At 39.6% G+C, this 14916-nt stretch overlaps 1 non-coding gene across 1 annotated transcript; it reads right to left on the reverse strand.

Moving 5' to 3' along the window:
- Nucleotides 1-10841: 10841 nt before the first annotated feature.
- Nucleotides 10842-10916, reverse strand: Trnal-caa. Its single transcript has one exon. It is a non-coding gene; the product is annotated as a tRNA-Leu (tRNA).
- Nucleotides 10917-14916: the final 4000 nt, after the last annotated feature.

Consider the following 14916-nt stretch of genomic DNA (forward strand, 5'->3'; position numbering starts at 1 on the left):
GTATGTTGGTACAAATAAAATGTCATACAAAGTGGCTGCTTACTACATTGTTTAAAGCAATAAAGAAATTTGTTTAGTTTAAGATTACACATTATGTTCATTGTTTTCAACACTGATCTCTGAAATTTTTCTATCTAAAGAAAGAACTGGAATGACAGAGGAGCAGGTGCATAAGATCTGTGCCCTTCAGGTGCAGTTGAAAAATGTACAGGAGGAGGTAGATAGGATGAGGAGGGAGAAGGGGGTTGGGGAATGGGAGCTGGCTGTTGGCAAAATATCTGCTAGGAGAAGGAGATCTTCAGATAGTTTTACTATTGGTGTATATAATAGATATAAACAACTGTCAGAGTCTAGTGGAGAGGAATCTCTAGTAGCTGTAGATGTAGGAAGTATGCAGCAGGCCTCAACAGTTACGGTGGCTAGGACAGTTGCAAAGTCTAAGTGAAAGAAGAAGGTTCTGCTGTTAGGTAGTTCTCATGGTAGAGGTGTAGGCCAGCAGTTGCAGGAAGTGTTGGGGAGTGAGTACCAGGTCACCAGCATTGTGAAGCCTAGTGCAGGATTGGCTCAGGTGACTGTCAACATAGGGGGGTTATGTAGGGATTTTACTAAAGAGGATCAGCTATGACTGTGGGTGGGGCTCATAATAGTATTGATAGGGATGGGGAGTATGACATAGGTGGTGACCTGGAAAAGATAGCCACTCAGACTGGCAACACGAATGTGCATTTCGTGGAACTATTTCAGCGTCACAATCGGCCTCATCTTAATACAGCCGTCGAGCGTAATAACATGAGACTTGGGGGTGTGCTGATGACAGAAGGCATGAGTCACATTTCAGTGGTGTCAGTGGAGTCTATCAGCAGGATGGGTTTCACTAGACATGGCCTGCATCTCAACAGGTATGGAAAGGGGAGGTTGGCAAAGCTTATAGGTGACAGCATAGCTGGGGGTGGTGGGATCACTCACGGGAAAATACCTGTATTAGTGGGTGTTAGAGCTGCACCTTTTTTTTGACTGAAGTCAGCTGATAGGTATTCCTGCTTAAGGGAAGTCTCTCTAACAAAGAAACCGCTTTCGACAAAGCTTAGGTATCTGAGTAATGAGGGAATTAGTATATTTCATCAAAATATACAAGGTATTAGAGATAAAGTTAGTGAACTGCTCATAGATGTTGACTCTGAAATTATTGGTATATCTGAACACTTCTTAAATAAGGAGATAATTCAGAGACTTCCTTTACCAGGATACAGGTTGGCTGGCAGCTTTTCTAGGAGCTCTTTGCAGTCTGGGGGGTAGCCATGTATGTGAAAAAAGGTATCCCATTTGAGTCAATTGATGTTTCAAAGCACTGCACTGAAAAGGGGTTTGAATGTTGTGCAGGTGTGGTTAAATTTAGTGGAGTTAAACTTCTAACTGTTGTTATTTAAAGATCCCCAGACTCTGATTTCACAAGATTTTTGCTAAAGCTAGACGAGGTTCTTGCTTCACTTTATAGGAAATACAAAAAGTTAGGAATATGTGGTGACCTCAAAATTAATTGTATAAATGATGCTGGTAGACCTCCTTAATTCATATAATCTTATGCAAACCATATTCTTTCCAACGAGAGTAAAAGGGAACAGTAGAACAACCATAGACAACATTTTTGTTCATTCCTCATTACTAGAATGGCATTCTGTTAGCAAAAATGTGAATGGCCTTTCTGATCATGAGGCACAAGTTTCAACTCTAAAAGATTTTTGTGCTGCAACACATGTTAAATACAGTTATCAACTTTTTAGGAAAGCTGATCCAGTTGCTGTAGAGACCTTTGTAAACCTTATCAAGGAACAAGAGTGGCAAGATGTTTATAGTACTGGTACAGAAGACAATAAATATAATGCTTTCCTCAAGACTTTTCTCGTGCTCTTTGAAAGTTGCTTTCCATTAGAACGTTCAAAACAGGGTACTAGCACAAACAGGCAGCCTGGGTGGCTGACTAGAGGGATAAGAATATCCTGTAGAACAAAGTGGCAATTATATCAAAGCGTTAGAAACAATCAAAATCTAAATGCAGCAGCCCATTACAAACAGTATTGTAAGGTGCTTAAAAAAGTTATTAGGAAGGCAAAAAGTATTTGGTATGCAGATAGAATACCTAAGACTCAGTATAAAATTAAAACCATATGGTCAATCGTAAAGGAAGTGGCTGGTCTGCAGAAACAGATCGAGGATATAGAATCAGTGCGTAGTGGGAATGTCCATGTTACTGATAAGTCGCATATATGTACAGTATTTAATAATCACTTTCTAAGAATAGCAAGTGAACTAAATAGAAACCTGGTCCCAACAGGGAATCATATAGCGCTCGTAGAAAAAAGTGTTACGAGACTTTTACCTGAAATGCTCCTCCATGATACTGACAAGAGGGAGATTGAGTTAATAATTAAATCACTAAAGACCAAGAACACTCATGGATATGATGGGGTATCTAGCAGAATACTGAAGTATTGTTCTATGTTTGTTAGCCCAGTACTTAGCCGCATCTGTAACTTTCCCTTTAGGAGTGGTCGGTTTGCTGACCAATTAAAGTACTCAGTAGTGAAGCCACTTTATAAAAAGGGAGACAGGGATAATGTTGGCAATTATAGACCTATTTCTATGCTATCGGTGTTTGCTAAAGTTATCGAGAAGGTTGTATATACAAGGTAAATGGAGCATTTAAATTCACATAATTTGCTGTCAAATGTACAGTTTGGTTTTAGAAATGGTTTAACAACTGAAAATGCTATATTCTCTCTTTTCTGTGAGGTTTTGGCCGGATTAAATAAAAGGTTGGAAACACTAGGTGTTTTCTTTGATTTAACGAAGGCTTTTGACTGTGTTGACCACAAAATATTACTGCAGAAGTTGGACCATTATGGAGTAAGGCGAGTAGCTTACAATTGGTTCAACGCTTACTTTAAGAACAGAAAGCAGAAGGTAATTCTCTGCAATATTGAGAGTGGTAGTGATGTTCAGTCCCAATGGGGCACTGTTAAGTGGGGTGTTCCCCAAGGGTTGGTGCTGGGGCCGCTGCTGTTTCTTATTTATATAAATTATAAATGATATGCCTTCTAGTACTACAGGTGACTCAAAAATATTTCTGTTGGCTGATGACACCAGCTTGGTAGTGAAGGATCTTGTGTGTAATATTGAAACATTATCAAACAATGTAGTTCATGAAATAAGTTCGTGGCTTGTGGGAAATAATTTGATGCTAAATCACAGTAAGACTCAGATTTTTACAGTTTCTAATGCACAATTCAAGAAGAACTGATATTTTGATCAGACAGAATGGGCATATTATAAGCAAGACGGAACTGTTCAAGTTCCTAGGCGTTCAGATAGATAGTAAGCTGTTGTGGAAAGCCCATGTTCAGGATCATGTTCAGAAACTAAATGCTACTTTATTTACCATTAGAACAGTATCTGAAATAAGTGACAGTTCAACATGAAAAGTAATCTACTTCACATATTTTCATACGCTTATGTCATATGGTATTATTTTTTGGGGTAATTCTTCTGATTCGAAAAGGGTATTTTTGGCTCAAAAACGGGCTGTTCGAGCTATATGTGGTGTATGTGCGAGAACCTCTTGTTGACCCCTATTCAATAGTCTGGGAATTGTGACATTGCCCTCACAGTATATATTTTCTTTAATGTCATTTGTTGTTAGCAATATTAGCTTATTCCCAAGAGTTAGCAGCTTTCACTCAGTTACTACTAGGCAGAAATCAAATCTGCATGTGGAATGCACTTCCTTGACCCTTGTGCAGAAAGGTGTGCACTATTCAGCTGCATCCATTTTCAATAAGCTACCACAAGAATTCAAAAATCTTAGCAGTAGCCCAAACGTTTTTAAGTCCAAACTGAAGAGTTTCCTCATGGCTCACTCCTCCTATTCTGTCGAGGAGCTCCTGGAAGAGCTGAAAAATTAAGCAAATTCCACTGTTACATTGTTGATTTACTTTATTTAAACTTAGGAATTGTCACCTGAATATGTTTCTTGTACTTCATTTTATCGGTTTCTACGATCATGTTATAATTTCATGTACTGACTTGTTCCATGACCATGGAGATTTCTCCTTAATTTGGTCCCATGGAACAATAAATAAATAAAAAATTAATATATGCTAGAAGGCCTATGATACATCCAGAAGACAATATCTTCAGGCTATCCAGTGAAGACAACTTCTGAGAAATGTTCCAAGTAGACTGATGCCCAAACACATAAATATGCACCGTGAGCAGTTTTCAATATTCTGAACAAAATGGCTTCTTATGTTCTCAGTAGTAGTACTAGTAGTAGTAGTACGCCTCTCATCTAAGTGATGTAGTACTTTATGAGCACAGATTTCAAATTTTCTGAATGACAGCAGTGACAGGCCAGTGGTACTTGCAAGTTATAAAGTTGCATCTACATCTACATCTACATTATTACTCTGCAATTCACATTTAAGTGCTTGTCAGAGGGTACATTGAACCACAATCATACTATCTCCCTCCCATTCCACTCCCGAACTGCGCGCGGGATAAACAAACACCTAAACCTTTATGTTCGAGCTCTGATTTCTCTTATTTTATCTTGATGATCATTCCTACCTATGCAGGTTGGGCTCAACAAAATATTTTCACATTCGGAAGAGAAAATTGGTGACTGAAATTTCCTAAATAGATCTCGCCGCGCCGAAAAACGTCTTTGCTTTAATGACTTCCATCCCAACTTGCATATCATATCTGCCACACTCTCTCCCCAATAACGTGATAATACAAAATGAGCTGCCCTTTTTTCCACCCTTTCGATGTCCTCCGTCAATCCCACCTGGTAAGGATCCTACACTGCACAGCCATATTCTAACAGAGGACGAACGAGTGTAGTGTAAGCTGTCTCTTTAGTGGACTTGTTGCATCTTCTAAGTGTCCTTCCAATGAAACTCAACCTTTGGCTTGCCTTCCCCACAATATTATCTGTGTGGTCTTTCCAACTGAAGTTATTCGTAATTTTTACACCCAGGTACTTAGTTGAATTGACAGCCTTGAGAATTGTAGTATTCATTGAGTAATCGAATTCCAACAGATTTCTTTTGGAACTCATGTGGATCACCTCACACTTTTCGTAATTTAGTGTCAACTGCCACCTGTCACATCATACAGCAATCTTTTCTAAATCACTTTGCAACTGATACTGCTCTTCGGATGACCTTACTAGATGGTAAATTACAGCATCATCTGCGAACAACCTAAGAGAACTGCTCAGATTGTCACCCAGGTCATTTATATAGATCAGGAACAGTAGAGGTCCCAGGACGCTTCCCTGTGGAACACCTGTTATGAGTTCAGTTTTACTCGATGATTTGCCGTCTATTACTACGAACTGTGACCTTCCTGACAGGAAATCACGAAACCAGTCACACAACTGAGATGATACCCCAAAGGCCCGCAGCTTGATTAGAAGTTGCTTGTGAGGTACGGTGTCAAAGGCTTTCCGGAAATCTAGAAATACGGAATCAAATTGAAATCCCCTGTCGATAGCGGCCATTACTTCGTGCGAATAAAGGGCTAGCTGGGTTGCACAAGAATGATGTTTTCTGAAACCATGCTGATTACATATCAATAGATTGTTCCCTTTGAGGTGATTCATAATGTCTGAATTTAGTATATGCTCCAAAACCCTACTGCAAACCGAAGTCAATGATATAGGTCTGTAGTTCGATAGATTACTCCTACTACCCTTCTTAAACACTGGTGCAACCTGTGCAATTTTCCAGTCTGCAGGTACAGATCTATCGGTGAGCGAGCAGTTGTATAAGATTGCTGAGTGTGGAGCTATTGTACAGAATAATCTGAAAGGAACCTAATCGGTATACAATCTGGACCTGAAGACTTGCCCGTATCAAGCGATTTGAGTTGCTTCGCAACGCCTAAGGTATTTACTTCTAAGAAATTCATGCTAGCTGCTGTTTGTGTTTAAAATTCTGGAATACTCCATTGATCTTGCCTGCTGAAGGAATTTCGGAAAAATTTGTTCAGTTACTCTGCTTTAGCCTTCGGCACTGCGCAGCGAAGGTACTGACTGCGTCTTGCCGCTTGTGTCCTTTACATACAACCAGAATTTCTTCGGATTTTCTACCAAATTTCGAGACAATGTTTCGTTGTGGAACCTATTAAAGGCATCTCGCATTGAAGTCCATGCCAAATTTCGCACGTCTGTAAATTTTAGCCAATCTTCGGGATTTCATGTTGTTCTGAACTTCGCATGCTTTTTCCGTAACCTCAGCAACAGCGTTTGGACCTGTTTTGTGTACCATGGGGGATCAGTTCCATCTCTTACCAATTTATTAGGTATGAGTTTCTCAATTGCTGTTGCTACTATATCTTTGAATTTGAGCCCCATCTCGTCTACATATGCATAGTCAGTTCGGAAGGAATGGAGATTGTCTCTTAGGAAGGCTTTTAGTGACACTTTATCCGCTTTTTTAAATAAAATTATTTTGCATTTGTTTCTGGTGGATTTGGAAGAAACGGTATTGAGCCTAGCTATAACGACCTTGCGATCAGTAATCCCTGTATCAGTCATGATTCTCTCTATTAGCTCTGGATTGTTTGTGGCTAAGAGGTCAAGTGTGTTTTCGCAACCATTTACAATTTGCGTGGGTTCGTGGACTAAATGCTCGAAATAATTTTCGGAGAAAGCATTTAGGACAATCTCGGAAGATGTTTTCTGCCTACCACCGGTTTTGAACAAGTATTTTTGCCAACATATTGAGGGAAGGTTGAAGTCCCCACCAATTATAACTGTATGAGTGGGGTATTTATTTGATACGAGACTCAAATTTTCTCTGAACTGTTCAGCAACTATATTATCGGAGTCTGGGGGTCGGTAGAAGGAACCAATTATTAACTTACTTCCACTGTTAAGTATAACCTCCACCCATACCAATTTGCAAAGAGTATCTACTTCGACTTCACTACAAGATAAACCACTACTGACAGACACAAACACTCCACCACCAATTCTGCCTAATCTATCTTTCCCGAACACTGTCTGTGACTTTGTAAAAATTTCTGCAGAACTTATTTCAGGCTTTAGCCAGCTTTCTGTGCCTATAACAATTTCAGCTTCTGTGCTTTCTATTAGCACTTGAAACTCTGGGACTTTCCCAGCACAACTACAACAATTTACAACTACAATTCCAACTGTTCCTTGATCCAAGCACGTCCTGTATTTGCCATGCACCCTTTGAGATTGCAGCCCACCCCGTACTTTCCCGAGGCCTTCTAACCTAAAAAACCGCCCAGTCCATGCCACACAGCCTCTGCTACCCATGTAGCCAACAGCTGAGTGTAGTGAACTCCTAACCTATTCAGCGGAACCCAAAACCCCACCACCCTATGGTGCAAGTCAAGGAATCTGGAGCCAACACGGTCACAAAACTGTCTGAGCCTCTGATTCAGACCCTCCACCCGGCTCTGCACCAAAGGTCCACAGTCGGTTCTGTCAACGATGCTGCAGATGGTGAGCTCTGCCTTCATCTCATAAGCAAGACCGGCAGCCTTCACCAAATCAGATAGCAACTGGAATCCAGAGAGAATTTCCTCAGATCCAAAGCAACACACATCATTAGTGCCGACATGTGCCACCACCTGCTGCTGGCTGCACCCTGTGCTCTTCATGGCATCTGGAAGGACCCTTTCAACATCAGGAATGACTCCACCTGGAATGCACATGGAGTACACACTGGATTTCTTCCCCTCCTTAGCCGCCATATTCCTAAGGGGCCCCATTACGGGCCTGACATTGGAGCTCCCAACTACCAACAAGCCCACCCTCTGCGATTCCCAAGAACTTGAAGGCTGAGAATCATCCTCTGAAACAGGGCAGGCTGCTGCATCTGGCTCAGCCAGAGACATCACCTGAAACCTATTTGTCAGACGCACCGGGGAGGCTTTCTGATCAGCCTCCATGGACGTCTTTCGCTGCCTGCCATGCCTTGGAACGACCTCCCAATCAACCACAGGCGAGGGCTTAGCCCCACTGCGGGCAGCAACCGGGGCAACAACAGTGGCAGACCGATCTGGGGACAGACGGGATGAGGTTGACATCCCCGTGATACCCAAGTCCGGCTTCCCACAGTGGTGCCCTTTGGCAACAGCCTCAAGCTGCACAACCGAAGTCAGCGCCGCCCGCAGATGTGAGTGAAGGGATGCCAACTCAGCCCTCATCCGAACACAGCAACCACAGTCCCTGTCCATTCTAATCGCTGTTGAACAACAGTTACTGAAACAGGAGTCAATTCCTAGATAACACAAGGGAAACACGCAAAGAATTGGCACAGCAGGAGCTCGAAAATCATTTTCTACTGCCGAGTTGATAAAAGAATGCATTAATGAGGCTGCAGATTTTCTGCGTCCACTGAATACAAATTGGTTTGGAATAATCAGTCCTTCCTGGCAGACTGTACATCAATTACCTGCAATTAATAAGTAAATTGCAGGACATCACTGCATTTTACATCACACTTGATGGGTCCACAGGGTTTTTGAGGTAGTTTGCAAGTAGTGATTTATGTCCAAGATGAAAATGCTGATCTGATATAACTGAGAATGTTTTGGACTTAATATTTTTAAAATAACATACAAACAGTGACTAAACCTACACCATATTTCCTTCTTTGGACAACTTGGTGTACAGCACTACATTCAAATTTTGAATTGTAGACTTTAGTATTACTTCAGTATGACTTTCACATTGAAGTATTTGTTAAAATGTCTGCTGAAGAAAAGGTAAATACTTGTAAAGTAAAATGTATTTTGTGATGAATACCCAAATGTTCAAATTATGAAGCTTGTGGCTATGTCAAAAACCATAAGTGATCTTCTGACTTGGTTAGCGTGGTGCATCTAGCACACATTTCTGCTAGAACATTGATAAAATATTTTTTTTTTCCTTACTTTGCTTTGATTTCCCACTAAAAGTAACTGGTTTTACCCATCCTGATCCATCTCCAAATGAAGTTCTAAAAGACTGTGAAGCAACAGTAACTTTTGGAATTGAGATTTGATGCCTCTGATACATATTTATTTTTCCTGCAGTTGCTACGGACACTTTTATAGATGTTCCTCTTAACATGGTTGTGTTTTGCATACTCTTGTGTTACATTCATTTTGCACATGTTAATAAATGCATTTATGTCCACTTTCAAACCATGACTGCATGGTTATTTCAAGTTCAATAACAACAGGTTATGTGCCCAGAAGAAGGAGTTAAACATGAAACCACTGTTCCCTACACTTCAGAACAAAATGGTGTTGCAGAATGGTACAATAGAACAAACATGGAAAATGCTCGATGTATGTTATTTGAAGCGAAATTACCTACACATTTTTGGGGGGAAGCAGTCTCCACCACAGTTTATCACTGACAAAAGCTCTGAACAATATAACGCCAGAGGAAGCTTTCTCAACAAAGAAACCTGACCTCCACCATCTAAGATTATTTGGCAGTAAGGCATTTGTCCACATATCAAAAACCATTAGTCGCAAATGGGACAAGAAATGTGTTCAGAGCATACTCGTTGGATACTGTGAAGATGGCAAGGCATACCAGTTGTTCCATCTGGTTCAAAAAAGAATTATTAAGTACAGAAATGTGATATTTAAAGAAGAAATAATTCAAGAGAATAATAACAAGCCAGGAACATGTGATCATTTGCTGGAACCAAATCAGATATTTATTCCATTCACAAATAAGTAGGAGAACATTACAACTCAAGATGACTCAACAGACAACAGATCAGATAATAGCATTTCAGAAGAAACAGGCTCAGTCGAAATAGAAGGAGAATCTGAACGGCCTCAACAACAAGTGCTCAGAAGATCTTCCAGAATACCCATACCGAAGAAGATGGATGATTATGTGACCTATCGTACTAAAGAAGATTCACAAGAATCAGAGCCACGAACTTTGGAAGAAGCTTTGCACTCCAAGAGTTCAGAGAAATGGTTTCAAGCGATAGAAGAGGAACTGAATTCACATGTGGGAAATAAATCTTGGGAATCAGCTATCTTGCCTCAAGGCAGAATAGCAATTGATGCTAGGCAGTTCTTTAAGATAAAAAGTGACTTACAAGGACATAAAGCTCGACTTGTAGTTAAGGGATGTTCACAAGTTAAAGGGTTAGACTATGAAGAAGCATACTCACCAGTGATAAGACAGAAATCACTCAGATATTTGTTTAGTCTAGCTGCTAAATACGACTTGGATATTAATCATTGTGATGTGGTGACAGCTTTTCTGCAAGGCGATTTGAAAGAAGAAATTAATGTTAAAATTCCCACTGTTGGCTACGTGACAAAAACAGTGTAATATGAAGACCCAAGAAAGCAGTGTATGGACTTAACCAGGGAAGTCGCTGTTGGAATATCAAACTAAACAAAGTTCTACTAAGTTTAAATTTCAGCCATTCCACAGCTGATCCATGTGTTTATCACAGAAACCAAGGAAGTGATCTTTCAATTGCAGCTGTTTATGTAGATGACATGCTGATATTTTGTAACAATATGCAACAGAAAATTGCATTTAAAGAACAACTAAAGGAACAACTTAAACGAAAGGACCTTGGAGAAGTATCCAATTGTCTAGGGATGACTCAAAATAACACTTACAAAATAAACACAGTATACATTCTATACGAGACAAAATGCTTATTCCTGACCCCCCACTATTGAATCAGAAATAGTACAAATAGTACACCATCTGAAAACAAAACAAAAAATTGAGGGATTAGATGGTATGAAACTTCCTGGCAGATTAAAACTGTGTGCCGGACCGAGACTTGAACTCGGGACCTTTGCCTTTTGCGGGCAAGCGCTCTACCGACTGAGCTATCCAAGCATGACTCACGCCCCATCCTCACAGCTTTAATTCTGCCAGTACCTTGTCTCCTACCTTCCAAACTTCACAGAAGCTCTCCTGCGAACCTTGCAGAACTAGCACTCCTGGAAGAAAGGATACTGCGGAGACATGGCTTAGCCACAGCCTGGGGGATGTTTCTAGAATGAAATTTTCACTCTACAGCGGAGTGTGCACTGATATGAAACTTCCTGGCAGATTAAAACTGTGTGCCGGACCGAGACTTGAACTCAGGACCTTTGGCTTTCGTGGGCAATCGCTCTACCGACTGAGCTACCCAAGCACGACTCAAGTTTCATATCAGCACACACTCTGCTGTAGAGTGAAAATTTCATTCTAGAAACATCCCCCAGGCTGTGGCTAAGCCATGTCTCCGCAATATCCTTTCCTCCAGGAGTGCTAGTTCTGCAAGGTTCGCAGGAGAGCTTCTGTGAAGTTTGGAAGGTAGGAGACGAGGTACTGGCGGAATTAAAGCTGTGAGGACGGGGCGTGAGTCGTGCTTGGGTAGCTCAGTCAGTAGAGCGCTTGCCCGTGAAAGGCAAAGGTCCCGAGTTCGAGTCTTGGTCCGGCACACAGTTTTAATCTGCCAGGAAGTTTCATATCAGCGCACACTCTGCTGTAGAGTGAAAATTTCATTCTAGATTAGATGGTATATCCACTAAACTAATTAAATGCTGTTTACAGTGGGTAGTAAAGTCATTAGCCCATGACAAGAGATCGTAAGCTTGGACTTTTATGGTTGGATCAGACTCATTATATAAATCAGATTTTATGAGAGTATAACATGAAAGACTGTAATCCAGTATCCACTCCGTTTTTGGGCTCATTTGATGATTTAATACTTGGTTATTGTCAAGCAGACAGAGACGGACATAACATGAAGTCCAACATAAAGAAGCCATACATAGCTTAATGTATGCACAACTAGGTACTAGACCAGATCTAGCATACGCAATTAGAGTTGTGAGTTGGTTTAATAATAATCCTGGAATATCGCACTGGCAAGCTGTAAATAGAATTCTAAGGTATCTAAAGCGAACTAAAGACTTCAAGCTACAATTTTCCAAAGAAGATCATGACATCACAGATTACACTGATGCCAACTGGGCTGGGGACATAGGGGATAGAAAATCAACCATTGCTTTTTTATTTATGTAACAAGGTGCAGCAATTTCATGGAATAGTATAAAAACAAACAACAGTAGTTCTCTCGATGACAGAAACAGAATATATGGCTTTAACTTCTGCATGTCAGGAAGCACTTTGGCTGCAACATCTGCAAAGAGAGATATCCCCTTTCCCAAAAGAGGGCAAATAGGATTGTTTTGTGACAACAAAGGTGCAGTTGATCTGGCAAGGACAAGTGGATACAAAGGTCACACTAAACACTTTGACATCAGGTATATTTTCATCAGGGAAAAGATAGATACAGGAGAAATCGCAGTGGAGCAAATTTCCACAAATGGAATCCTTGCAGATATGATGACAAAGCCACTGCCAAGAACCAGACGTCATCAACTAACATAAGAATTTGGACTCCAAGAAAGAAGTAGTGACAGACATTGCTTCTAGTGGGGGTGTTGGAATTTAGAATCGATGCCTCTGATACATATTTATCTTTGTTGCAGCTGCTACGGATGCTTTTATAGGCGTTCCTATTAACATGGTTGTGTTTTTCATTCAATTGTGTTACATTCGTTCTGTGCATGTTAATAAAAGCATATATGTTCACTTTCAAACTGTAACCATGTGATTATTTCTAGTTCAATAGCAACAGAAACAAAAGGTCCCAAATGTGTTGTTATAGGAGGAGGAAATGATGGATACAAGAACAAAAGTGTAAATTCAACCAGGGCTCTAAGACAATCTTTAGGAAAACTTGTACATTCCGATATGTTGGAAGCATTCCATACAGGTACGATCTGACAGAAGCTTCAAGTGTAAACTGGGAAATCATCAACACAAACAGAAAAGTCAGTAAGACATGTAGCAGTTTCTATAATGTTACATTTATTGAAGCAACAAGTTCAGTGAGGGAACATTTCACAGAGATTTGCCTGCACAGAAACAACTATGGTAAGCAAATTCTGTGCAAAAATATATTAGACCAGTATAGGGTTCTAGTTGAATTATCCAGCAACATAGGAAGCCAGAAAAAATATTTAAAAAGTTTAGGCAGACGGCCATTACATTGATATTGCATGTCCATTAGCAAGTAGGGAAATAAAAATTGGGTCACAGTAGATGTTAAAAGGAAGAGGTGAAAAGCATGTATGAAAATTGTTAGTTAAGGCCATCACTGTCATAACATAGATGCATATCAATTTGTATGTAGGGAAATAAAAACTGAGTGACAGTAGAGGTAAAAAGGAAGAGGGAAGAGGTGAAAAGTATGTATGAAAATTGTTGGTTAAGGCCAACCCAAGAAAATAGGGATGCATGTAGGGAAAAGAAAAAAAACATACACCAACCTGATAAAAGATACAAAATCAAAATATTATGAAAATGTGATAGCAACCTCAACAATAAATAATAAAGGAAGAAATGAAAGGTGTAGTCATGGAAAATGCAGAAAACATAATGCTTGAGTTAAATGGCAGGTAACTCAGGGATGCACAAAAGTCCGCAATACTTTAAACAGACATTATGTTTAAATTGGGGACAAATTAATGACTCAAAATAATACTTCCAAAATAAACACAATAAACATTCCATATGAGACAAAATGCTTATTCCTGACTCCCACTAATGAATCAGAAATAGTACAAATAATACACCGTCTGAAAACAAAAAAACATTGAGGGACTAGATGGTATATCCACTAAACTAATTAAATGCTGTTTATGGTGGGTGTAAAGTCATTAGGCTGTGTAATAAACTTACCTATAGAAAAAGGAATATTTCCAATGTGACTGAAAAAGAGTAAGGTAATCCCTATACATAAAGGAGGCGGCACAAACAACTGAGGAAATTACAGACCTATCACTATTACACCCGTACTATCTAAAATACTAGAAACCATAATAGAAGACAGAATATTAAATTTTATACAAACATGCAGTATTCTTAATGATGAACAACATGGATTCAAAAAGGGCAAATCTATCATAACAGCAGTACCTGAATTCGTAACACCTGTAACTAAAGCATTTGGTGACTAGAAAAAAGTCTGCAGTATGTTCCTGGACCTATATAAAGCATCTGATTGTGTACGCAATGACAACCTATTAGAAAAGCTACATTGTTATGGTATAAGGGGGAAAGCAGTAGACATCCTTAAATCACTTCTGGAAAATAGAAAGCAATGTGTAGAAATAAAGCAAAATATAAAAAATAAAATTACAAGTGTCTTTTGAAATTTTGAAATTGTGAAATATGGAATTCCTCAAGAGCCCATCCTTGGTCCGCTACTTTTCATTCTGTATGTCAATGATATGACCAAATCAGAACCTGATAGTTTAGTCATGTATGCAGGTGACATTCAATTGTTATTAACAGTTCTAAACCAGATGACCTGCAAGAGAAGGCTTCGCTAATAATGAAAAGTGGAAACAATTATTTCAGGGAAAACAGTCTCTTTATAAATGGAAACAAAACAACATGTATGCAGATACATGCAAACAAAAAACATACTTTGGACATCACTGCCAGGTTCGTCTACAACTAAAAGAGACAGACAGAATAAATTTCTAGTTGTAACAGTGGATAGGTATATGACATGGGTGAGTCACATAAATAACATTTGCAGCAAAGTAAGTTCAAGCATAATTCTGATGAGAAAAATGCCAAAGTTGGTAAATATACAAACTCTTCAAGCAATGTACTATGGACTACTCCATTTGCACCTCAAATATGGCATCCTGGTTTCAAGAATTGGTGCAAATGTGCACACACAAAGGGTATTAAGATTACAAAAGAGAGCAGTATGTTGCATTGCAAAAGTATCACCTAGAGAATCCTGCAGAAATAAATTCAGGGAGCTA

Source organism: Schistocerca piceifrons, chromosome 1 (genome assembly GCF_021461385.2).
Source record: "Schistocerca piceifrons isolate TAMUIC-IGC-003096 chromosome 1, iqSchPice1.1, whole genome shotgun sequence".
Taxonomy (NCBI): Eukaryota; Metazoa; Arthropoda; class Insecta; order Orthoptera; family Acrididae; genus Schistocerca; species Schistocerca piceifrons.